Source organism: Lutra lutra, chromosome 2 (assembly GCF_902655055.1).
Source record: "Lutra lutra chromosome 2, mLutLut1.2, whole genome shotgun sequence".
NCBI classification, from domain to species: domain Eukaryota; kingdom Metazoa; phylum Chordata; class Mammalia; order Carnivora; family Mustelidae; genus Lutra; species Lutra lutra.
The window spans coordinates 10908418-10932652 of record NC_062279.1 but is presented as its reverse complement, the minus strand read 5'-3'; positions in this window follow the sequence as shown (position 1 = coordinate 10932652).

Below are 24235 nucleotides of genomic sequence, written 5' to 3'. Positions count from 1 at the left end.
TTCTGGAGACTAGAAATCTGAAGTGAAGGTTTTGGGAGGGTTGGTTCTTTCTAGTGGTTCTGAGGGAGAATCTGTACCCTATGTCTCCCCTGGCATCCAGCGCTTCCCAGCAATCCTTGGAATTTCTTGGCTTGTAGCTGCATCATTCCAATGTCTGTCTCTTTCTACATTTAGTTCTCTTCTTTGTGGTGCCTAAGACTTGACACAACTTTCTCATAAGGACACTAGGTGTCTCATGACTTCTCATCAGTTTAATCTCATCTTAACTACTTACATACACAATGACAAAATTTCCAAATAGGATTATAGATTCAGGTTCCAGGTAGATGTGAATTTTTTTGTGGGAGGGGACAAACTTCAACCCAGTGCAATTGTCTATATTCAATTAAAAACAGCATCTTGTCTTAAAAAAAAAAAATCATTGAAAATGTAGCTTTTCCTTCCAAGGCTGAAATTCCCATTTTAAGGACAAGCACTAATCAATCTAGGTATTTAGATTGGAGGCTTCTACGCTGCTGATCACAGATTTTGTAGAACTCTAATCTCTTTTTCAATGGTCTGTAAGAACTCTCCCAAGGAGTACTTCCTTATAGCAACATGCAAGGAAGAGATTTGTACTGTAGATTTTCCATGTCAGAACGATTTAGGTCAATAAGGTGACGGAAAGGAGCTTGAGTTGGGTTAGAAATGTTGGTGCTTCATTGGGGCATATATGTGCACTCCTCTCCCTCTAGCACGTGATTATTTGTGATCCATAGAGGGAAGGAACATCTATGGGCAATATTCTGATAATTGTTGCTCAATATACCATGGATATTTAGGATCCATCCTGATAGTCTTCTTCTTGTGAGAGCTAAATCACCTTTTGTTTAGTGTTCAGAAAGTAAGGGTAGCAGACTTAAAAACAAATAATAAAACTTAGAAGTCTACATGTAACTAGAGAGTAACTAGACATTGAGAGTTGAATCTATTAATGAAGAGAAATGTTTTAAAAATTGGAGAACCTGAATTCACTTGAAGTTCTGATGAGTCTATTTTGTCATGATATATCTGTACTTCTAGATATATACGTCTGACATAAATGGGGCTCATTTATATCAGCAAAGTAGCTGATATCAAGAATGTAATCACTTGCCTTTTGACATATAGAAGTGGACCAAAAATAAGCCAATGAATTATTAAACATTTGCCTTATCAAATTACGAAATAGCACACTCAGTAACAAGTACTTTAACAAGTCCTACACGCCTCTAATGTTCTGTCTCAGGAATGGAGTGGAGCATGTTCAAAGTTGATTTCGGCTTGCGACCAGTCTTTTTGTATCAACTCCTGACCTGAACTGATGTGAAACTATTTGTATTTTATGTTTCACCTGTAGTGTGAATATTCACATACCTCTCTGTGGAATCCTCATGAGTTTCATTACACCCTGTGGCCCCAGTCCACTGCTGGTGTTTTACAGAAGTAGCACATGTTCTAAAATTAAAAAGAAAAAAAAAATCCAACTCCAAATCACACCAAGCCCCTTAAACAAAAAACAAACAAACAAACAAACAAACAAACAAAGATTGTGCACCTATATCTTTATTTTAAAGGCAAACATTGGCAGTGTGTTTATTTGCTAGGGTTTCCATTACAAAACACCACAAACTGAGTGATTTAAACAACAGAAATTTATTTTCTTATGATTCTGGAAGCTGGAAGTCTGAGATCAAGGTATCAGCAGACCTGCTTCCTTCTGAGTTCTTTCTTCTTGGCTTGGGGATGGCTGTCTTCTCACTTGGACTTCATGTGGTCTTCCTTCTGTGTGTGTGTGTGTGTGTGTGTGTGTGTGTGTGTGTGTGTGTATGTCCTAATCTCCTTTTTTTTTTTTTTAAGATTTTATCTATTTTTTTGATAGACAGAGATCACAAGTAGGTAGAGGAGTGGGGGAGCAGGCTTCCCACTGAGCAGAGAGCCCGATGTGGGGCTCGATCCCAGGACCCAGAGATCATGACCTGAGCTGAAGGCAGAGGCTTTAACCCACTGAGCCACCCAGGCGCCCCCCTAATCTCCATTCTTATAACAATACCAATCATACTGGATTAAGGCCCATCTTCTGTTTGTTCATTTGTTTCAACTTTTTATTTAAATTCTAGTTAGCTAACATATAGTGTAATAGTAGTTTCAGGAGTAAAATTTAGTGATTCATCACTTACACATAACACCCTGTGCACATCAAGCAAGTGGGATCAGGTCCCATCTTAATGACCCCATTTTAAACTAATGCCTCTTTAAAATCTCTGTCTCCAAATATAGTTCCAGTCTAAGGTACTGAGGGTTAAGACTTCAACATAAACCTTGTAGAAGAACAGAATTCAGCCCATACTAGGTCATACTTTGTTAGCGGTTGCCTTTATTTTCACTCCAGTATCTTTTGATTTATCTAAGAATATCTTTCACGTGCTCATCATGGAATTGGACACTGTGATGGTATGTTTCAGAAATTATAGAACAAAACAAAACAATGTCCTGCTTAAATAGGTCAGGCCAATATTAGAGAAAGAAGGGGATTATTCGATTTTATTCCATTTTTACTTTATTACTGCAGATATTATATAGCTTGTAGTTGGAGAATCTGGGGGAAAAGTCAAGTCTGGATTTGGAGATAGCTGGAGAAAGAAGTTTCAATGCCATACCAGAGCTTTTTCCAGGTAGCTGACGCAGTCCACATAAACCTTCCCTGCATGCTCTCTGTGATGGAGTTGCAGTAAAGGACCGTTGGATTGTGCCTGCGGGGACCAACTGTTAAGAAAGAACTGGAATACACTGTACCATCTCTGCCCACCCCCCCCCCCACTGCCCCAGAGAGAAAATATGAGTAGAGAGGGGCAGAGGGAAAGGGAGGCTAAGAATCTTAAGCAGGCTCTACCTCCAGCAAGGAGCTCAATGCAGAGCTCAATGTCATAACTGTGCATCATGACCTGAGCCAAAATCAAGAGTGGACACTCAACCTACTGAACCACCCAGATGCCCCAACTGTATCATTCCTTTTTAAAAAAATTTAATTTTTTTCAGTGTTCCAAAATTCAATGTTTATACACCATACCCAGGGCTCCATGCAATACGTGCCCTCCATAATACCCACCACCAGTCTCGCCCAATCCCCCAACCCCCTCCCCTCCAAAACCCTCAGTTTGTTTCTCAGAGTCCACAGTCTCTCATGGTTTGTCTCCCCCTCCGATTCCCCCAACTCACTTCTCCTCCTCTTCTCCCAGTGTCCTGTGTGTTATTCCTTATGCTCCACAAGTAAGTGAAACCATATGATACTTGACTCTCTCTGCTTGACTTATTTCACTCAGCATAATCTCCTCCAGTCCCATCCATGTTGATACAAAAGTTGGGTATTCATCCTTTCTGATGGAGGCATAATACTCCATAGTGTATATGGACCACATCTTCCTTATCCATTCATCCATTGAAGGGCTTCTTGGTTATTTCCACAGTTTGTTGACTGTGGCCATTCCTGCTATGAACATTGGGGTACAGATGGCCCTTCTTTTCACTACATCTGTGTCTTTGGAGTAAATACCCAGTAGTGCAATTGATTTCTTAAGGAATTTCAACACTGGTTTCCAAAGTGGCTGCACCAACTTGCACTCCCACTAAAGTGTAAGAGGGTTCCCCTTTTTCCACATCCTCTCCAACACTTGTTGTTTTCTGTCTTGCTAATTTTGGCCATTCTAACTGGTGTAAGGTGGTATTTCAATGTGGTTTTGATTTGAATCTCCCTGATGGCTAATGACGATGAACATTTTTTCATGTGTCTGTTAGCCATTTGTATGTCTTCTTTGGAGAAGTGTCCTTTCATGTCTTCTGCCCATTTTTTGACATGATTATCTGTTTTATGTGTGTTGAGTTTGAGGAGTTCTTTATAGATCTTGGATATCAGCCCTTTGTCTGCAGTGTCATTCGTGAATATCTTCTCCCATTCCCTGGGTTGCCTCTTTGTTTTGTTGACTGTTTCCTTTGCTGTGCCAAAGCTTTTGATCTTAATGAAGTCCCAAAAGTTCATTTTTGCTATTGTTTCCTTTGCCTTTGGAGACATATCTTGAAAGAAGGTTGCTGTGGTCGATGTCAAAGAGGTTACTACCTATGTTCTTCTCTAGGATTTTGATAGATTCCTGCCTAACATTGAGGTCTTTTATCCATTTTGAGTTTGTCTTTGTGTATGGTATAAGAGAATGGTCGAGTTTCATTCTTCTACACATAGCTGTCCAATTTTCCCAGCACCATTTATTGAAGAGACTATCTTTTTCCACTGTATATTTTTTCCTGATTTGTCAAAGATTATTTGACCATGGAGTTGAGGGCCCATATCTGGGCTCTCTACTCTGTTCCACTGGTCTATGTCTCTGTTTTTGTGCGAGCACCATGCTGTCTTGGTGATCATAGCTTTGTAGTAAAGTTTGAAATCAGGCAATGTGATGCCCCCAGTTTTGTTTTTCTTTTTCAACATTACCTTAGCAATTCGGGGTCTTTTCTGGTTCCATACAAATTTTAGGATTGTTTCTTCTAGCTCTTTGAAAAATGCTGGTGGAATTTTGATCAGGATGTCATTGAAAGTACAGATGGCTCTAGGCAATATAAACATTTTAAGAATGTTTATTCTTCCAATCCATGAGTATGGAATTCTCTTCCACTTTTTTGTGTCTTCTTCAATTTCTTTTATGGGTGTTCTGTAGTTTCTCGAGTACAGATCCTTTACTTCTTTGGTTAGGTTTATTCCCAGGTATCTTATGGTTCTTGGTGCTATAGTAAATGGAATTGATTCTCTAATTTCCCTTTCTATATTTTCATTATTAGTGTATAAGAAAGCAACTGATTTCTGCATATTAATTTTGTATCCTGCTACATTACTGAATTGCTGTATGAGTTCTAGTAGTTCGGGGGTGGAGTCTTTCGGGTTTTCCGTATAAAGTATCATGTCATCTGCGAAGAGAGAGTGTTTGACATCTTCATTGCCAATTTGAGTATCTTTTATTTCTCTTTGTTGTCTGATTGCTGTTGCAGGTCTTCTAGTGCTATGTTGAACAACAGTGGTGAGAGTGGACACGCTTGTCATGTTCCTGATCTCAAAGGGAAGGGTGTCGGCTTTTCCCCATTGAGGATGATATTCACTGTGGGTTTTACATAGATAGATTTTATGAAATTGAGGAATGTTCCCTCAATCCCTATACTTTGAAGCATTTTAATCAGGAACGCATGCTGTATCTTGTCAAATGCTTTTTCTTCATCAGTTGAGAAGACCATGTGGTTCTTCTCTCTTGTATTATTGATTTGTTCTATCATATTGATTGATTTGCGAATGTTGAACCACATTTGCATCCCATGGATAAATCCCACCTGGTCATGGTGGATAATCTTTATAATGTACTGGTGGATCCTATTAGGTAGGATCTTGTTGAGAATGTTGGCATCCACATTTATCAGGAATATTCTCTTTTCTGGAGAATGTCTGGAATTCTCCTTTTTTGGTGAGCTCTTAGCCTGGTTTGGGGATCAGTGTAATGTTGGTTTCATAAAAAGAGTCTGGAAGTTTTCCTTCTGTTTCTATTTTTTGAAACAGCTTCAGGAGAATAGATATTATTTCTTCTTTGAATGTTTGGTAGAATTCCCCAGGGAATCCTTCAGGTCCTAGGGTCTTGTTTTTTTGGGAGGTTTTTGATCACTGCTTCAATCTCATTACTAGATATTGGTCTATTCAGGTTGTCAATTTCTTCCTGATTGAGTTTTGGAAGTTTATAGGTTTCCAGGAATGCATCTATTTCATCTAGGTTGCTTAATTTATTGGCATATAACTGTTGATAATTTCTGATGATTGATTCTATTTCCTTGGTGTCAGTCATGATCTCTCCCTGTTCATTAATAATTTTGTTAATTTGGGCCCTCTCTCTCTCTCTCTCTCTCTCTCTTTTTTTTTTTTTTGATTAGTTTGGCCAATGGTTTATCAATCTTATCAATTCTTTCAAAAAATTAGCTTCTAGTTTCTTTGATGTGTTCTACTGTATCTCTAATTTCTATCTCATTGATCTCTGCTGTAATCTTGATTATGTACCTTATAGGGTGTGGGGTTGGCTTAATTTGGTGTTGATTCTCCAGTTCTTTAAGGTGTAAAGAGACCTGGTGTATTCTGGATTTTTTTATTTTTTTGAGGGAGGCTTGGATGGCTATGTATTTCCCCCTTAGGACCACGTTTGCATATCCCATAGGTTTTGGACCGAAGTGTCTTCATTCTCATTGGTTTCCATGAATTGTTTAAGTTCTTCTTTGATTTCCTGGTTGATCCAAACATTCTTAAGCAGAGTGGTCTTTAGCTTCCAAGTGTTTGAATTCCTTTCAAACTTTTTCTTGTGGTTGAGTTCCAGTTTCAAAGCACTGTGGTCTGAGAAAATGCAAGGAATAATCTCAATCTTTTGGTGTTGGTTGAGCCCTGATTTTGTGACCCAGTATGTGGTCTATTCTGGACAAAGTTTCATGTGCACTTGAGAAGAATGAGTATTCTGTTGTTTTAGGGTGGAATGTTCTGTATAATTGTATGAGGTCCATCTGGTCCAATGTGTCATTCAAAGCTCTTGTTTCTTTATTGATTTTCTACTTGGATGATCTGGTATTACTGAGAGTCAAGTGTTAAGATCCCCTACTATTAATGTATTCATATGAATATGATTCTTTATCTTGATTAATAGTTGTCTTATGTAGTTGGCTGCTCCTGTATTGGGGGCATAAATATTTACAGTTGTTAGATCTTCTTGGTGGATAGATCCTTTAAGAATGATGTAGTGTCCTTCTTTATCTCTGACTACAGTCCTTAGTTTAAAATCTAATTTATCTGATATGAGAATCACTACCCCAGCTTTCTTTTGAGGCACATTGATATGAAATATGTTTCTCCATCCCTTCACTCTCAGTATGGATGCATCCTGAGGTTCCAAATGGGTCTCTTGTATACAGCGTTGTTGTTTTTATCCAATCTGCAACCCTATGCTGTTTTATGGGTGCATTTAGGCCATTCACGTACAGTGATTATTGAAAGATACATTTTTATGGACATGATGCTGCCTGTGAGGTCCCTGTTTCTATAGATTGTCTCTGTAAATTTCTGTTCTATGTCATTCTTGGGTTCTTTCTTCTTTTATAGAACCCCCCTTAATATTTCTTGCAGTGCCAGCTTGGTGGTCACATACTCTTTTAAACCTTGCCAGTCCTGGAAGCTCTTTATCTCTCCATCCATTCTGAATTTCAGCCTTGCTGGATAAAGTATTCTTGGCTGCATGTTCTTCTCATTTAGTGCCCTGAATATGTCTTTCCAGCCCTTTCTGGCTTGCCAGGTTTCTGTGGACAGGTCTGATGTTATTCTGATGGACCTTCCTCTATATGTAAGGAATCTCTTCCTCCTAGCTGCTCTCAAAAGCCCTTTTCTAAAATTATGATTCATCAGTCTTACAATCAAGTGCCTCGAGGTCTTTCTAGATTCGTTGATCTTGGGGGGTGTTCTTCTACCTCTAGGACATGATCGGTGGCTCCATTCCCCACATTGGGAAAATTTTTATGGAAAACTTGTTCAACTATATCTTATAGTCTTCTTTCTTTCTCCTCCCCCTCAGGGATCTCAATAATTCTGACACTGGAGTGTTTCATAGTGTCATTTATTTCCCTAATTCTGTTTTCACGGCTTCTAAGCTGTTTGTTCCTGGCCTCCTCCTGATCCTTTTTCTTTAACAGTTTGTCCTCTAGATCACTAAGTCTATCTTCTCCTTGATTACCCTAGTTAGATATTTAGATTAGATTGGATCTCATTGATAGCATTTTTGAATTCTTCCCGGGTGTGGGGGGGGAGAGGGGCTTTCATTTCTGCCCTAAATGATTCCATGTTGTCACTAATGGTTTTCTCCAACCTAGCCATTTCCTAATTGTTACCCTGAATTCCCTTTCTCACATACTATTTATGTCCATATCCAATAGCTCTGATGGAGAGGGCACAGTCTCTGACTTTTTCCCCTGTTGGGTATTCCTCCTCCTAGTTATTTTGGTGAGAGGTAGTTGAAGGGAAGTGTAGCTGAATATATCAATCATGGTGCAGGCAAGGTGCACCCTGGAATATTTCTGAGCAGTCGGAAGTCACCACCAAAAAGAAAGAAAAAGGAAAAAAAGAGAGAAAGAAAGAGAAAGACAGAAAAAAGAAAAAGACCCAGCCAGAATGGGTCCCAAAGGTATGATTTATAAAGTATACAAACAAAAATGGACAAAAAAAAAAAAAAAAGACCGACTAAAGTAAATGACAAGGGAAAAAAAATAAAAGAACCTAGCCAAAATGAACCCCAAGGATGAGATTTATATAATACCAGAACAAAGCAAATACACAGAAACACTGATAGAAGACCAAGATGGCAGGGTGGTTATAAATCCTTGATGTGGGCAAGGAAGGTTATTTTGATTCTTCCCGGGAGTATCTTGATATCTTTGTTAAAGGGCTCAACTTTCCAGAGATAAAGGGAGATTAAAACTGGTTTATATATAGGGGTAGTATTGATTAGGGAAAAAGGGTTACCTTGAAGCTTACATCTATATGTATATTTAAAAAAATAGAAAAGGAAAACACTGGTATATGTATGAAAAAAGTTCAAGTTAAAAGTTATTATGGAATATGTTGTATTAAACCTCTAGCTGTAATGGTAAGTAGGATAGAAAAAAAGTAAAAAGAATAAGAATAGTGAGAACGAATTAAAAATAAAAGTTGTATCTATGAAATATAGAGGTTTTAAGGCAATACTAGGAGCTTAATATATTGTTTTCCTCTGATATTGGGGTTTTACAGTTTTATGGGGACCCTGTAGTGGTTTTCCTCTGGTTCTTCTGGCTGGCTTTCCGGGGCAGGGGACTGCTGCGTTGTTTTTCAGTCAGTCTTGCTTGGGTTGAGTCCCCCTGTCCCCTATCAAGGGGCTCGGCTCTGTGGAAACTGGTTTTTCAGGCTTTTGTTCTCTGGAGGTTTTTATTCTTTGGCCAATTTTTGTGGCTTTTCAGAGGTTTGTTTAGTGGAAAGCAAATTTCACCCAGACCTCCACCTCAGAGAGAAGCCTCAGTCAGCTCCCCTCTGGGTGGTCCAGAACACACAGACTCCCTCTCTGCAAATCTGCTGAGCCGTGCAACCTCCCACAGGCAGAGCACATCCCCAACAACTGTCTCAGGGGTTGCCCGGTGTGTCCGCCTGTCCCTGTACCCCCGCACCAAAACTGTGAGCCGTGTTGGTCCAGGGAGCCCATTTCTGGTGGTTGCCTTTGCTGGGACTGCAGTCTGGGGTTTGACCTCAGGGTTTCACAGGTCATTGCCTATGGAGAGATCCCGCCAGAGATCTTGCTGAGTTCCTGGGAGTGTCCAGACTCTTGGTCAGTCCTAGAGACCTCCGGCTAGTGCCCGAACCGTGCACTCTCAGGCGCGAGTGGGGAGCGCAGTTCAGACCCCAGCTGCACAATGAGCTGTGGTTCTAGAGAGCACCCCCAGATTTCCTCACGTGGGGGGTGGGAGTGCGTCCTGGCCTACTGGTGGTGCAAGCTCTGAAACCCTGGGGGCTCCGGGACCAGGAACTGGAGCTTCCGCCACCACACTCTCTGGCACGGGTTGTCACCAGTGGTGGCCATCCTGGGTCCGTGGGCTTAGGCCCGTGCCAATGACTGCCCGATCCCACCAGTTGCCCTTTAAGATCTTTTACTCTTTTTGAGTGCTTTTAACCTAACTCCCAGTTAATGCTGGTCCCCAATCACAGGGCACTTCTGCATTGGGCTATTACTTTCCAATGGGTCACATCTGGTGGCTCCTTCCCCTTCTGTTTATCCTTCAATATCAGTCCAAGGGTTCCCACTCCACTTTACCTGTCCAGTGGTGTCTTCTGCCCCCGTAGAGATCTAGAAGTGTATAATCCTACCTCCCAGGCTGACTTCATGGGTGTTCAGAATGTTCTGGTAGATAATTAGCTCACTTTCGGGGACCGGTTGAAACAGGGTCTCCTACTTCTCTGCCATCTTGCTCCCCCACCGCCAACTGTATCATTTTTAATTGAATTTTCACTTATGTTGAAGTTGGTCTAAGAGCTGCTGGTGAGATCTACCCCCCAACCTCAATCAGCTTGGAGCATGAGTGGACTCCGTGTAGGTTTCTTTCAATTACTACCCAGCCACGATGCCACTTCACAAAAGAAAGGCATCACTCAAGTCTGTTCCTTATTCATTTCAGTCTGATCTGTGTTATATCAGGAAAGAATCCCTCTAAGTTGTTAAAAACGTGGATGCCATCCTTTACTACTTTCCGGCATTAAAGCAGATTTTATTCAACAAACACTCCTTCATTTATTCATCCATTCAGCAAATATATAATGAATGCCTATTGTGCACAGGGCACCATTGAACATTGGGGAGCTTGCTGTGAGGTACAGAATCTTTATATCAACAACATGGCCCTCTCTTAATGAGCCATATAATTGGGATCATTTTAGGAGAAATAGAGCTTTGCTGTCATAATTTGTCTTGGGAAAATTTAGGGGAGGGGAGGGGATACTGAAGGCACCGTCTTTCTCAACCGTGATCTTCTGTGACTTTATTGCTATATAACTGTAGCTTAAGGGTTAGAAGAAGAGTTTAGCTGTTGTAGCTATTAATAGTTGGTCTCTAGTTAGTAATAGTTAGCTATTATTACTTATTAATTGAAAACTTTTTGTTAATAATGATCCAAGCTGAATAATGAGTAGAGTCAAGATTTAAAAAATTTAAAATAATAACAAATGGTTAAAATGGAAGTAATTGGGAATTCTCTGATGTTTGAGAAGTGGAATGTTATGTTTTCATTGAGGTAGGCTTGATGGTCTTAAACCAAACACACAAACCCTCATCATAAGTATATATTAGTTCTATTCACCAAAAGATTGCAAACTTGTTCAGGAATGTGATAGCCTAAACAGAACAGATATTGATGAAGCAGAGTTTCATCCAGTTTCTGGGTAAGTGGATGTGCAAAGAGAGCCTGCAATTAAAGGACACACTGTTTGTCTGGGGTGGAGGCTTACTTAGTCCTTACCCTAGAGTCACTTCGCTTGTTTGAAGACCCCTGGACGCTAACTCTGCTCTAACCCATAAGGGAAGAATCTGGCTACTGTGTTTGAGAATATGATAGAGCAACACTTAGAAATTTATCTGAAAATGAATTATATACATTCTAACATAAAAATATTACAGGGGCGTCGGGGTGACTCACTCGGTGAAGCATCTGACTCTTGGTATTGGCTCAGCTAATGATCTCAAGGTTGTGAGATTGAGCCATCCAGGTCCACACTCAGTGGGGAGTCTGCTTGAGAGCCTCTCTCCCGCTCTCTCTGTCCTTCCATCGCCACCCCCCAACATGTACTCTCTCTCAAATATATAAATAAATATTTTTTCAAAAAAAGATTCTATTTATTTATTTGACAGACACACGTAGGCAGAGAGGCAGACAGAGAGACGGGGGAAGCAGGCTCCCCGCTGAGCAGAGAGCCCAGTGTGGGACTTGATCCCAGGACACTGAGAACATGACCTTAGCCGAAGGCAGAGGCTTAACCCACTGAGCCACCCAGGTGCTCAATATAAATAAATAGATATATAAATCTTTAAAAAATATATTACATAGGTGAAATGGCAGCATAAAGAACTTTGCAGAACTAATTCTCAGTGAGAAAACTATAACCGATAGAAATTATAAAACAACCACTTGGGGTCTCTGGAAATTGTTCTAAGAGCATAAAAGGAAGTGAAGAAGCATTTATTCAAGAAAATCTAATAAATTTCTGTAGTTACTGTGAGATTGTAGTACTTGAATGACAACACGCTCTCTCCCTCCAATTCCCAGCTTAGACAGAAAGAGCCTCCATTCTGGGCGCATATGGCCAAGAAGATGGGGCTCCCTATTCCCAGTTCACACTCAATAGCTATAGAACACCCCCTTTAGGGGCAGTTATCCAGTATTTCTTATCCTCCCCTCAAGCTGTGTTAAAGAGACTAAAATCCAGGCAAGTGTGACCTAAAGGCAGGGCTCCCCCTTTCTTCACTCAGTCCACATTCATAGGGCGTATGTTCTACCTTAGGCATGGCAGATTCCTCAGTGTACAGGGCTGTGCTGCCCTTCTCTCAGCTCCTAGAGCAGAGTCCACAATTGGTGAGGCAAGGCAAAACCAGAGGCTCCTGCCCCTGGCAATACCTTGCTCGTGAAACAGGAGAGTTCCTCTTAGAGAAGCAGACCCCTTTCCAGCCCCTCGCTCCAAAGCAGTGGTTTAGAGATCTTTCCTAGGACAAGAGGAGGGTCATAAGACATATAGTTCAGAATTCTTCGCCAGAAGAACTGATTATACTTAGAAAAGAGTATGAGGAATTTCAAGCTGAACAATGTTCTAGAAAACAATGAAAATTTGGTAATGAACAATTAGGAGAAGGAGAGCGCCTCCATGAAGACAAGCTAAACTATAAATTGTCTATCTCACCAATGAGAACTAAGAGGCAGATAAGGAGTCTTCCTTGAGTCAAAATCACCTTCATAAACATGCTCAACGATACTATTCTTGCAAAGAGTCCCAAATTTAATCAAATCAGACTGTGGAGTTTTGTATCGCAAGGCATATGGTTGAAAACAACATAGTCAGTATTATTAATAGGTACTCCAGCTGAAGTAGGATCTCAGATTCAGGCTTAATACCTCCATATGAAAAATCAATGTTGTAGTAATCTGTTCAATGTTAAACATGCTAAGGAGCTCAGTGGCAATATTCAGAAATAAGAAAAAAAAAGTTCACTCAGCAGAAAAAAAGAAAAGCTAGTTCCTTTACAACTTAATTTGCAATTTGTAAGAACTAGGAAATATAGAAAATATTGAGATTTTCTATTAGCATTTTGTGAAACATTTCTATTGATTACTTTCAGTGCATCATTGCCATCTTTTGTTATCACTGAAATCTCACTGAAAATGTTTACTTTCGAGGGAATTTTGAGATGAGAGCCCAGTAAGAAGAGCAGAGTGGGAAACTTATCATTTCCTAACAAACAGATGTGTTGACAGTTGGATTGGCAAATGTTGAGGGGTATAAATAATAGTATAGGTTCCACCACGAAAAGAGTAACAGGAAGGAGTGGAAAGGAGTGATTATGAATATTTGCTTGATTTCTAAATGAAAAAGAAGCAAACAAGACAGATCAAGCTGGCTACATTTGGGAAAGTAAGTAGCACTACTTTAATAACAATAGTCTGTGAATTCCAAAGTTGCTTATCAAGCATATCCATTTAATGTTTCATAACTTGACCTTGGATAAATTGCCTACACTCTTCTCATCATAATGTCATCTTTAATAAAATTGTAAAAACTTACCTCACAGAATTGCACTGAAGAATTTCCTTTGATTGGATGTAAAAGTCTTCTGAGTCTGTTTATAACTGATGACACAATGCTAGATTGATGGATGTAGTCATTGCAATAAAACACCTGTCAATTTGATAAAATGATAACAATTGCTATTTTCTCGTGTCACTACTGAAAACTCGTTGCTTCCATTTTCACTTTTTTACAATCTATAATACAGGCCAGTACTTAGAGCATGTATTCAATTCAGCCATACTCTATGCTGTGTACGTATGTGCACAGCAATTCTGTGTCTCTTAGGTCTTTAAGACTGTGTAGACTAATGGCAATCAAATATCAACTAATTTGTGATTTTTGGTTTATTCCCAATTCAAGTTTTTTCTCAACTAATTCCTTACTAAACACATTGCATTTGTTTTCTTGACTGGGAGACAGAAGAAGATAGATAGGCTAGAGTTACCAAATTGTGGAAGAACATCATTTTGGACTATACAAGAAAGAGAAGGAATACTTAATCCCATTAGGATGAAAACTTGGCATTTACTTTAATTCATTTACATAGCAAAAAAACAGTGAATTTGTAAAATAAGTATAAAATGAGAAGGCTGTGCTCGCTAAGAAAAATTACAGCTTCCAAGTTGTTTATATTATTACTAATTAAAAATGTGCTTGGTAAAAATTACTATGGATCTCCAAATTCAGACACAAAAGTTTTGTAATTAATTTAGGCCCTAAGAAACGAATTTTAGTTTTTCAACTCCACCTATGAAGATTTAATCAAATTTTACTGAGTAGTATGTAAAGTGTCAGTAATTTTAAATTATCTTGAGAGAAATGATCACACAGTTGATATTTTTCAAAGTAACTTTTGTAGTTACTAGTATTTGACATGCATATTTTCCCATCTTTTTATATGATTTACGTCTGTTGTCCCTACAAAAATCACATATTACTTTAAAAAGCCTATTTTGTGTAATCCAAATGAATATCATCTTACAGAAATATTTTATTTTATTTTATTCATTTAAGTTTAAATAGTACAATACTAGTTTAAAAAAATCAGAGTATAGAGTGGTCCTTTTGGCGAGTTTTGGATCACTTTCACATCTCAAGATATTTACTTATTTTCATCAGCGAACTCTTTTGCCGTATGGGTTTCAGGAACTAGGACATGACCATCTTTAGGAGGCCATTATTCTGCCTTTCAAAAGTTCCTGGCAGTTTTTCTCTTGTGTATTGATTTTGATTTTCAAATTTGCATGCATTTTGGCTTCCTCTTTCTCACTTTTAGTCACTCCATTTTGGTTTTATGGTCACGTTTCCACTGACCTGTTCATCTTAAAATCCCTAACGACTTTCTTTTACCAAGTATAACTAAAATATGTCATTATTCATCTTGCTTGATTTCTTATTAATTTTTGGCACAGTTCACTACACACGTCTTTCTCCCACTCTTTCCATAACACTACAGCTCAAACTACGTAGATGGCCAGACTTGGTGGCTAGATCTTCCTCCTCTCCGGACACTGAAATGCTGGTTCTCAGAAATTGTTCCAGAGGAGCTTTAGTTGATAATTATGTACACATTCTGTGAGGAAATATTCTCTAACCTCACTCTTTCAAAGTTGTTCTGGAAGATAACATTTTTGCCTACCTCACCATCATCTCCCCCCTTTATCTCACTGTAAGAACTCTTTTTAGAAGTTAGGTTTAAGCATCTTTCATGAATGTGGCCCTTTCCCAGACCAGAAGGTGGGTGAATCCTTATTAGCATAGACAAAACATGGTAATTCTAGTCCTCTTGGCACCAATTGGCTTCAATATGGGAAATGTAAGCAGATATTTGCATCTGGGCAATGCAAAAGGGGAAGGAAGGGCAATTCTATGGGAAGTTGGCTTGAAAGTTCATGGTAAGTTTTCTGCATGTGTAAAGAGACATCTCTCCTTCTGTATGAGGAAGAGATGACCTGAGTTGCAGCAACCATCTCAAAAATTGCATTCTTGTGGATGGCATAGTAGATAATAGAACCTTGACTAAGCATCTGATTTACCTGAGTTCATGCTGTCCTTAATCCCAAATGTCTTATTATGTGAGATTATTTTTTTCCTGTTTAAATTTGTTACTCGTACCCAAAAGAAACCACAATGGACAAAAATAATCTTGCAATCAGTGATTGTATATTAATATAATTAGATACATAGTATCATTAGAGAAGTATGAGTATACAGGTGTTGTCCTTATGTGTGTGTGTGTGTGTGCGTGCGTGTATGTGTTTGCCCTCCCCCTCAAAAGAGTATTTTTCTAAATACAGAGAAGATATTTTTTTTTAAATAATTTATTTATTTATTTGAGATAGAGAGAAAAAGCATGAGAGAGGAGAGGTCAGAGAGAGAAGCAGACTCCCTCCTGAGCAGGGAGCCCAATATGGGACTTGATCCCCGGACTCCAGGATCATAACCTGAGCTGAAGGCAGTTGCTTAACCAACTGAGCCACCCAGGTGCCCAGAAAAGATATTTCTTCTCTTTCTTTTCTAAGATTTTATTTATTTATTTGACAGACAGAGATCACAAGTAGGCAGAGAGGCAGGCAGAGAGAGAGGGGGAAGCAGGCTCCCCGCTGAGCAGATGCGGGGCTCCATCCCAGGACCCTGGGATCATGACCTGAGCCGAAAGCAGAGGCTTTAACCCACTGAGCCACCCAGGCGCCCCAGAAAAGATATTTCTTGAGAAGAAATGATCTTGAGCACTTTCTCAAATTATCTGTGATGGAGTACCAGTGTTACTTTTTCCCTAATTCTTTATAGCCTAATATTTTTAGTAATATAAGAAATTACATGCTTGAATGTCACTGCAAGGTCAGATTTTCTTTAAAAATGTTTAAATGACTACTCTCAGTTTCTGTCCATATTTTGAAGCAGACCAGCAAAAAGACTGTATCTTTTTTTTTTTTTAAGATTTTATTTATTTGAGAGAAAGAGATCACAGGGGCAGAGGGAGAAGCAGATTCACTGCTGAGCAGAGAGCTCTATCCCAGGACCCCGAGATCATGACCTGACCCAAAGGCATGCTTAACCAACTGAGCCACCCAGGTGCCCCTGTTTGTGGACTATATCTTAAGAGGAACTGATTTAGTGTGAGTCCCATGTTCAAAGTAATTACCATATGCTTTGGATTTAAATTCTTTTAAAATTTATTTTGTAGGGACGCCTGGGTGGCTCAGTTGGTTAAGCCGCTGCCTTCGGCTCAGGTCATGATCCCAGCGTGCTGGGATCGAGTCCCACATCAGGCTCCTTGTTCTGTGGGGAGCCTGCTTCTCCCTCTGCCTCTGCCTGCCACTCTGTCTGCCTGTGCTCGCTCTCTCTCTCTCTCTCTCTGACAAATAAATAAATAAAAAATCTTTAAAAAAATTTATTTTGTAGTTTGGGAGTTTTGTTTTGTTTTTGTTTTGCTCGTCAAACTAATAATTTCTCTAGAAAAATGAATTTTTAATGTGAACAAATATACATGAGAATCCAAGTATTATGTTTTTTATCTCCTCAACAGCTGATGCTAATACAAACAAGTGTTATTTTTGTGTGGTTCATATGTACACTTACAGTGTATGGTTATTTAATTTTTTTTTCAGAAATTTTTTTTCAGAAGGGGCGTGCACATTGTTTGTTCCAATTCCCAATGTAGAATTACATCACAGTTCTTAGAAGTGGCCCTAATTTACAGTTTTTGTCCTTAAGCTAGTTTAAACTGTTTATATCATCAATATTGTTCCAACAAGGCACTGAAATTGTCCCCCCTGTGTCATTTAATTTGTTTTGGTAGTGTGGGTTAAGTCTTACAGCTGGTGTAGGGCCGATCCTTATATGAACCCTTGAGATTTATAGGTAAATGACCTCTCTTCCTGCTCACCATCTCTAGGATCAGGAAAACCCTTAAACCAGACTGTGTTAATCTGGGGAAGTGGATCAGAGAGGTCTGTATTTGTGTCTGAATATTCTGTATTGTTTGTCCCTCTGTAGGTATATCCTAAATTTATAAATCTTAGTTCATAAAACACTTCCTGGTTCAAACAAAAACTAGAAACCCACATCCAGATTAGCCTACATGCATAACTTTCCAGCCAGATGTATAAAAGCCTGGATTTTGAAGGGCCAGTGGAACTTTCTGAAGCTCTGATGTGAGTCTTAATTATCTAGACTTTATCATCTGAATCTGTTCATTTATCTGTGCCATCCTGTGTCCTAGAAGATGTAGCTGATCTTTTTGTTGAAGCACTGACTTTCCTCTGTCATTGTTTAATTCATATAGGGGAATTTATTTCTGGTCCTTTTGAGGGGCATTGTAATGCATATTTACTTATATTCATTCACATTTGAAAAAAACATTTACCGTGTTATTTGGTAGGTCAAGAAGATAAATATTTCCCATACAACACCCACACAATTCAAGGCACAGGTTATCAAGGAAGGATTTATTTGATGGGTACGTAGTTTCATGAACGGGAGAACTTTGTAAAAGAAAATACACTATTTGCTGTCTTTTCCTTCCATCAACCATAGAACAGATGTTCACCAAGCTATGACTACCATGCAATGTGGATGGCATACAGCGGTCAACAAGATGCCCTTGAACTTGTTCATTTAACGGGAGGAAGATGAGGCACATTCTCAGGTCTTTAGAATGTGCGACAGAGAAAACATTTTTAATTAAAAAAGTAATTAAGCTTATTTAACATTCTTCCTCAAACATGTGTTTTAAGGGAAATTAATCGAATTATTTTAAATTCACAAGGTAGATATGAAAAATAGTTGATCAGAAATATATGATCACTTTTTAGTTTGTGTTGTTACTGCCCGTTTTTGAATTTTTTTGTTATGGTAAATTTTATTAAAAACTGCAGTTAGTTCACAAGTGGGGATTTATCATCCTGTTTTTGATCCCACTGCCTTAAATGATAACACTACCACTCAATAATTATTCTCGGTAAAATAATTTCCAGGCTACCTTAAATCTTGCTCATTTCAAGAAATTACTGTGACCATGGATATGTTTTCTCCCCGCGTGATCTTAATTTCCATTGCATTTCTTTTTGTGTTTTTCTCTCCAATGAAAGATGTTTCCCACACCTGATGCTTACTAGAAGGTGGGACACACAGTCCATGCTCAAAAAGTAGCTCTGAATTTACAGAATTAAGATTTCCTTGGCCAGAAGCACCTGGGTAGCTCAGTCAGGTGAGAGCCCTGCTCTTAATCTCAGCTCAGGTTATGATCTCGTGCTCATGAGTTCAAGCCCCATGTGGGGCTCCACGCTGGGCATTCATTTACATGCTGGGCATGGAGCCTACTTAAAAGAAAGAAATTTCCTGGGCCAACTTTGAGGAATATCAACACTGAGATGTTAACATCCTCTTGAGCGGCAATGACAGGAGAGGAGAGCACCGATGGTGTACAAAGCCACATATATTTGTTCAGTTATATTCATGTGGGATCAATCATTATGTAATCTAAGCATTTGTTATTTTTAAATTCCCAGAATTGAACTGAATCTTTAATTATTGGCAATATTCAAGAGATAGATGAATTTTGTGAAATGAAAATAAGAACACCACTTTGAATTATTGTGGGCTGTCCTCCAAGAGCCTAGACATATCTTTTAATTTAATAGGTTGAAAAAGCAAAACCACATTACAAAGGACGGTTCCCTATTAAATATTATGGTTACACTTATCTACTGGCTGATACTCTTGTCCCATATTATACAGGTTCAGATCGGTTTCTAAACGAAAATATTGCAAGTGGTTTGATTCGGGGTTTTCCTCTGGTACTAATTAGGTTAAATCTGTGTGAAATGTGGCATGGGGGTACATTGTATGCTGGGTTTTTATTTTAATTCTGTTGTAAAATATTTTGGAACTATGTCACGGTGTTTTTTATTGAGTGGGAGTGAGTAATTTCACTGAAATCTGTATGCCCGTTTTGAATGCATGAGGTGTTTAAGTTCTAAAAATTGTGATCAGCGAGTTAACAATTAGTGTGCTGTTAGGGAGTAAAAGAACACAAATAGGGATAATTTATGAATTCAACACTTACAAATAAGTTTAACCCTGACTTGAATTTCAACAGGAAAGATCTGATTATTATGTTTTGTTTATATACTCTTTTGGTCGTTAAAGCTGATAGCCTGCAATTTTCTGGTGGTTTTAAGTATGACAGTTACTGGATTATGGACTTACTCATTAGAAAGGCTGAGCTGTTATGATGAGAGCAGAGACTCTCCTCTCACTCTGCCTCCCACTTCAAGTGTGGCCCACCATCCATTTGCTCCTTAAATGGCAAGTAGCAAAGGCCAAGACCCTTCTGAAGATGGGGCTACTTAATCTGAATGTCACCATGGATTCTTAATGTGTTAATCACTTCATTGGTGGTGACGTCACTCTTCAGTTTCGTTTTACCCATTTGTCCTGGGCACAGAGATAAACAGAAACCCCGAGCCACCCCCTCTTTTATCCGGATGGTCACAGACGCATCACAGAATGAATCAGTCAGCGCAGAGATTGAAGGAGCCTCAATGTTTCCTTAAAAGCATTTACACCCCTCTTAAAAATAAATCCATAGAAATAATCTTTCTTTTAAAGGATTCAAAGCTCCCTCCACGTTTCTTTTTCCTCCCTTGACTGATTGGTAACATATTTAGGCCCAATATTATTTCTTCCCCCCCCCTTCATAGTTTTTGGAACCTAGATCAACTACCACTTTTTGCTTATTGCAATGATAGCATTTCTGGGATAAAAATATAAAAATATAAAAGCAATGATTTATTTTTTGTCGCTTTACTTCAATGGAGTGAAACAAACACACAAACTCCAAAATCTGTGCATGAAAATCATCATTATACACTCTCTTCTTGGCACCAAGAACGCCCACAGTAATCATGTACATCTTACTTTGTTGTGGGACATACGATACAAATCACATCCCGCTCAGTGTGTGTTAGCCTCTTTAATTGATTAATCATCGTGTTTATTCTACATTATAATACACTCAGCTGAAATTGAAAACACTGCACTTTGCTTCCCCTTTCACCCTTTAACAGATCAGACTAATAAATGATGCTAAATATTTGTTGAGTAATTACCAGGTCTTAAGAACTGTTTTAGATGCCGTTGAGGTCCTCCCAGACCCCCTTTTCGCCGGTGCTAGGAGCAACTGGCTTGTCAAGGGGCTCACCACCCACCTTCTCTGGAGAATTTTGTTTAGCCTGGGAGGTTACAGACACTGCTCTCTCCAGCCCCAGCCCCACCCCCAGGGGCAGCCTGCTACCTGAGAGGTGGTTACACAAACAGGCAACCCAGAAAACAAGCCTCTGTCTTCTTGCTCCGGGTGCAGGGGTCAGGGGTGGGGGAGAGCGTGGTACTTTCTGTGTCTTATGTACCTGTAGATTGGGCCAACGCTACACTACACCTGAGGCCACATCTTGGCACTGTCCTGTCATCTGTCCTACTGTCCTCGCTCCCTGTTGTTCCTGGAGAGCATCTCCTCAATCAACCAAGCCTCCTGAATCATCGTCTCTGACTCTGGTCCTTGGGTACACACCGAGGGAAGAAGCCACAAGACAGGAACTAAATTGCTCACAGTGGTAATGCAGGCAGATGTCATCTCCTTCTATAGATGAAGATAGTTGTGTGCACAATGGAGCCAGTTCTGGGGGCAGCAGCCTGTTTGAATCTGGTCTCTGCCACTTACTAGCTAAATGGCCTCCCCAAGTAACAACTTTACTTGTGGAAGTAAACTTAGGTGTATTCATTTACCTTAGAACATGCTTCGAACATTGCCTGGAAAATAGAAGGTACTATGTATTGTTTAACATTAGGGTTACGATAATGAGGGTTCAAAGAAGTAAAATAAATTGCCTCAGGTTACACAGGTAATAAGTTGTAAGGTTTTCTTCTGAGTGATGACAGCAGGCTTCCTTCTGGACTGTTCCCTTTTCCTTCAACACTACATTTATGAACTGACACGTTCTTCAGATTCATTTCTATTGTCTTGCTTATTCAAGTTAGCCTTCAAGTCTCAAGTCTCGCAGGGGGCAGTTCCTGGGATGGCATGGACGTCCTCCATTCATAATTCTGAGCTGTTTATTCTTAAAAAGTCCACTCTCCTTATTATAAGCTCCAGGAATCACAAAGCCTGGATACACACCTGGTAGAGAGTACTACCAAAGAGTAATGTACTAGATAGAGGCTGGCTGTTGTGTTGTATTGTTGATCTAATACTACTCAGTATCTTTGATTCATTGCAGGAAAATCAGCCACTGTTATGTCAGGTCTTTCCCTGTGGAGCTCTGACTTTCTGTCGGTCCTTCACTGGTTTCCAAAAATTCTTACCATTTATTGGTGACTTACTACGTAAGTATCAGAGTGTGCTGGACACCAGGGGATACAAACATGAAAATAAGTGTGCTGGGAGTGTGGCAGGACACAAAAACATGATGACAGTGGTAAATTGTATTCAACAATGAAGCTATTTTCAAGAACAGTGACAATAGAGGAGAAGGCGTGCTTCTGAGACCTTGCTGGGTACAGGGAAAGGTGTGCAGAAGGGGAGGCAGCTCCAGAACGAAGCTTGAGTTAGTGAAAGGAGAAAGAACATTTGTTTGAAGGAGATGACAGCCGTAAGGATGGGAAGGGGCAGTGTGCTTGGCCCCCTTCACTTTGCTGTTGCTTACACACAAACCTAGCGCTTGTGTGTCCTGCCGCCATCGTGAGACTTTCTGCAGCAGCTCAAGAAAATGTGCATGTATCTGGTTTAAACGGAGCTGGGTCCTGTCTGGGTCACCTTGAAGGCCTGTAGAGAATGGTGGTCATGGACTCCTGACGCAAGACAGAGTGTAGGGCAGTTGGGTTCCACCAACCAGATCGCAGAACTCTTCTGTCTACGAACAAACATTCGTCTCTTGCATCATCGTCGAAGTATCTGAGATGAGGTCCACCGTCCTCTGTCAAATACTGAAATTTTTTCCCTTAAATTATTAAAATAAAATTATATTCACTTAAATTTTGATTTATTTTTACCTAATTACAGTTTGAATTTCCTCAATATTTGGAAATGCCTATTTATAATATTCTATTAGAGGAGTAATAGATAGTAACAGTGAGTGCCTTCCTTCAGTTTTTTTTTTTTTTAATATTTTCTTCCTTCAGTTTATCAATTACATAGATAATGGTAATCTATTCAGCTTTGGGAACCTTGAGGAGGGCAGAATTGACAAGTAATTTTCATTCTCCACACAGCCTTGTAGCACATTTAAACAAATTAATGTTAAGTTGCTTAATAATTTAACAAGAGGTTGAATTTATTTCAACAATAAAACACTATTATATACGAATACCTGTATGTAAATAGATAATGTGTTTTATTCTCTGTAATAAAGATGATTTCTGAGATCTGTTTGCTGAATTTCTCCACAAGAAGGTTTTTATCATTTATAATGTGGGAGATGCTATTTATGAAGCTTAGGTACATCATTTTCCTATTTGCAAAATATAAACCTGTTTGACTGGAGAAAAAAATAGACTATTATCAAGATTTAAATAAAACTGGGAGCAGATTATGAAATGCTTTAAAATAACTTTTTTAAAAGGTTAGACTATGTGTGTGTGGTGCATGTACCTCTCTATCAGTCCATCCACCTCTATCTGGTACATAATACCTGGGAGTAAATTATTTTTCTGTCTTCCAAACTATATATATATTAGTTTTCTTTTTCATGAAATGCGCAAGAGGATACTATCACTTTATCATTAAAGCGATCATATTTTTCATGGTATTTTACTTTATTTTTTGAAAAGATTTTATTTATTTATTTGAGAGAGAGAGAGCATGAGAAGGGAGAAGGTCAGAGGGAGAAGCAGACTCCCCATGGAGCTGGGAGCCCGATGCGGGACTCAATCCCGGGACTCTGGGACCATGAGCTGAGCCGTAGGCTGTCACTTAACCAACTGAGCCACGTAGGTGCCCTATCTTTTATTATTTATTTGTTTATTTAATTAAAAAAATATTTTATTTATTTATTTGACAGAGATCACAAGTAGGCAGAGAGGCAGGCAGAGAGAGAGGGGGAAGCAGGCTCCCTGCTGAGCAGAGAGCCTGATGTGGGGCTCGATCCCAGGACCCTGAGATCATGACCTGAGCCAAAGGCAGAGGCCTTAATCCACTGAGCCACCCAGGTGCCCCTATTTTTAATCTTCTTTATTTTATACCATGTTAGTAACTTCTCTCCTTTACCATGTCTTGTCCAGGTACAACTTCTTACACTATACTATAATATTTATGTAATAGGAGCATCAAAAATGAAATCGAATGCTGGATCATAGGAAATGTGTCTTCTTTTAGTTGTATATATTGCACACCTGTTTAATTATTATCGCACTTCATCTGGGAGTACCCTAAAAACTTTTTCCTTACACTGAAGGGTTAGAGGGAATGACATGAATATAAAAAACAACAACAAATTACATTTCGACCTATGAGAAGACTTCAAGGAATGAGGAGAGATATGTCTTGGGGTTAGTTTAGCAATGCTCTTTTGGTACCTAGCCATACTTAATTCAAACATATGTACATCACTCAGCTATGTAGAAGTAAAAGCGAACGAGTGAGTAAATGAATGAATAACTAGATAAATAAAAATACTCACAACAAGATAAACAAGGATCACGAACCTTGAAAGGAGAAGTCTGAAGGAATGGGGGTAGGGGATTCACAGTAAATGGAGCCATGTCCCTCTTGTGGCTCCAGAAGGTAACATACTGTGTTCAGTTGAAGTAGAAAAG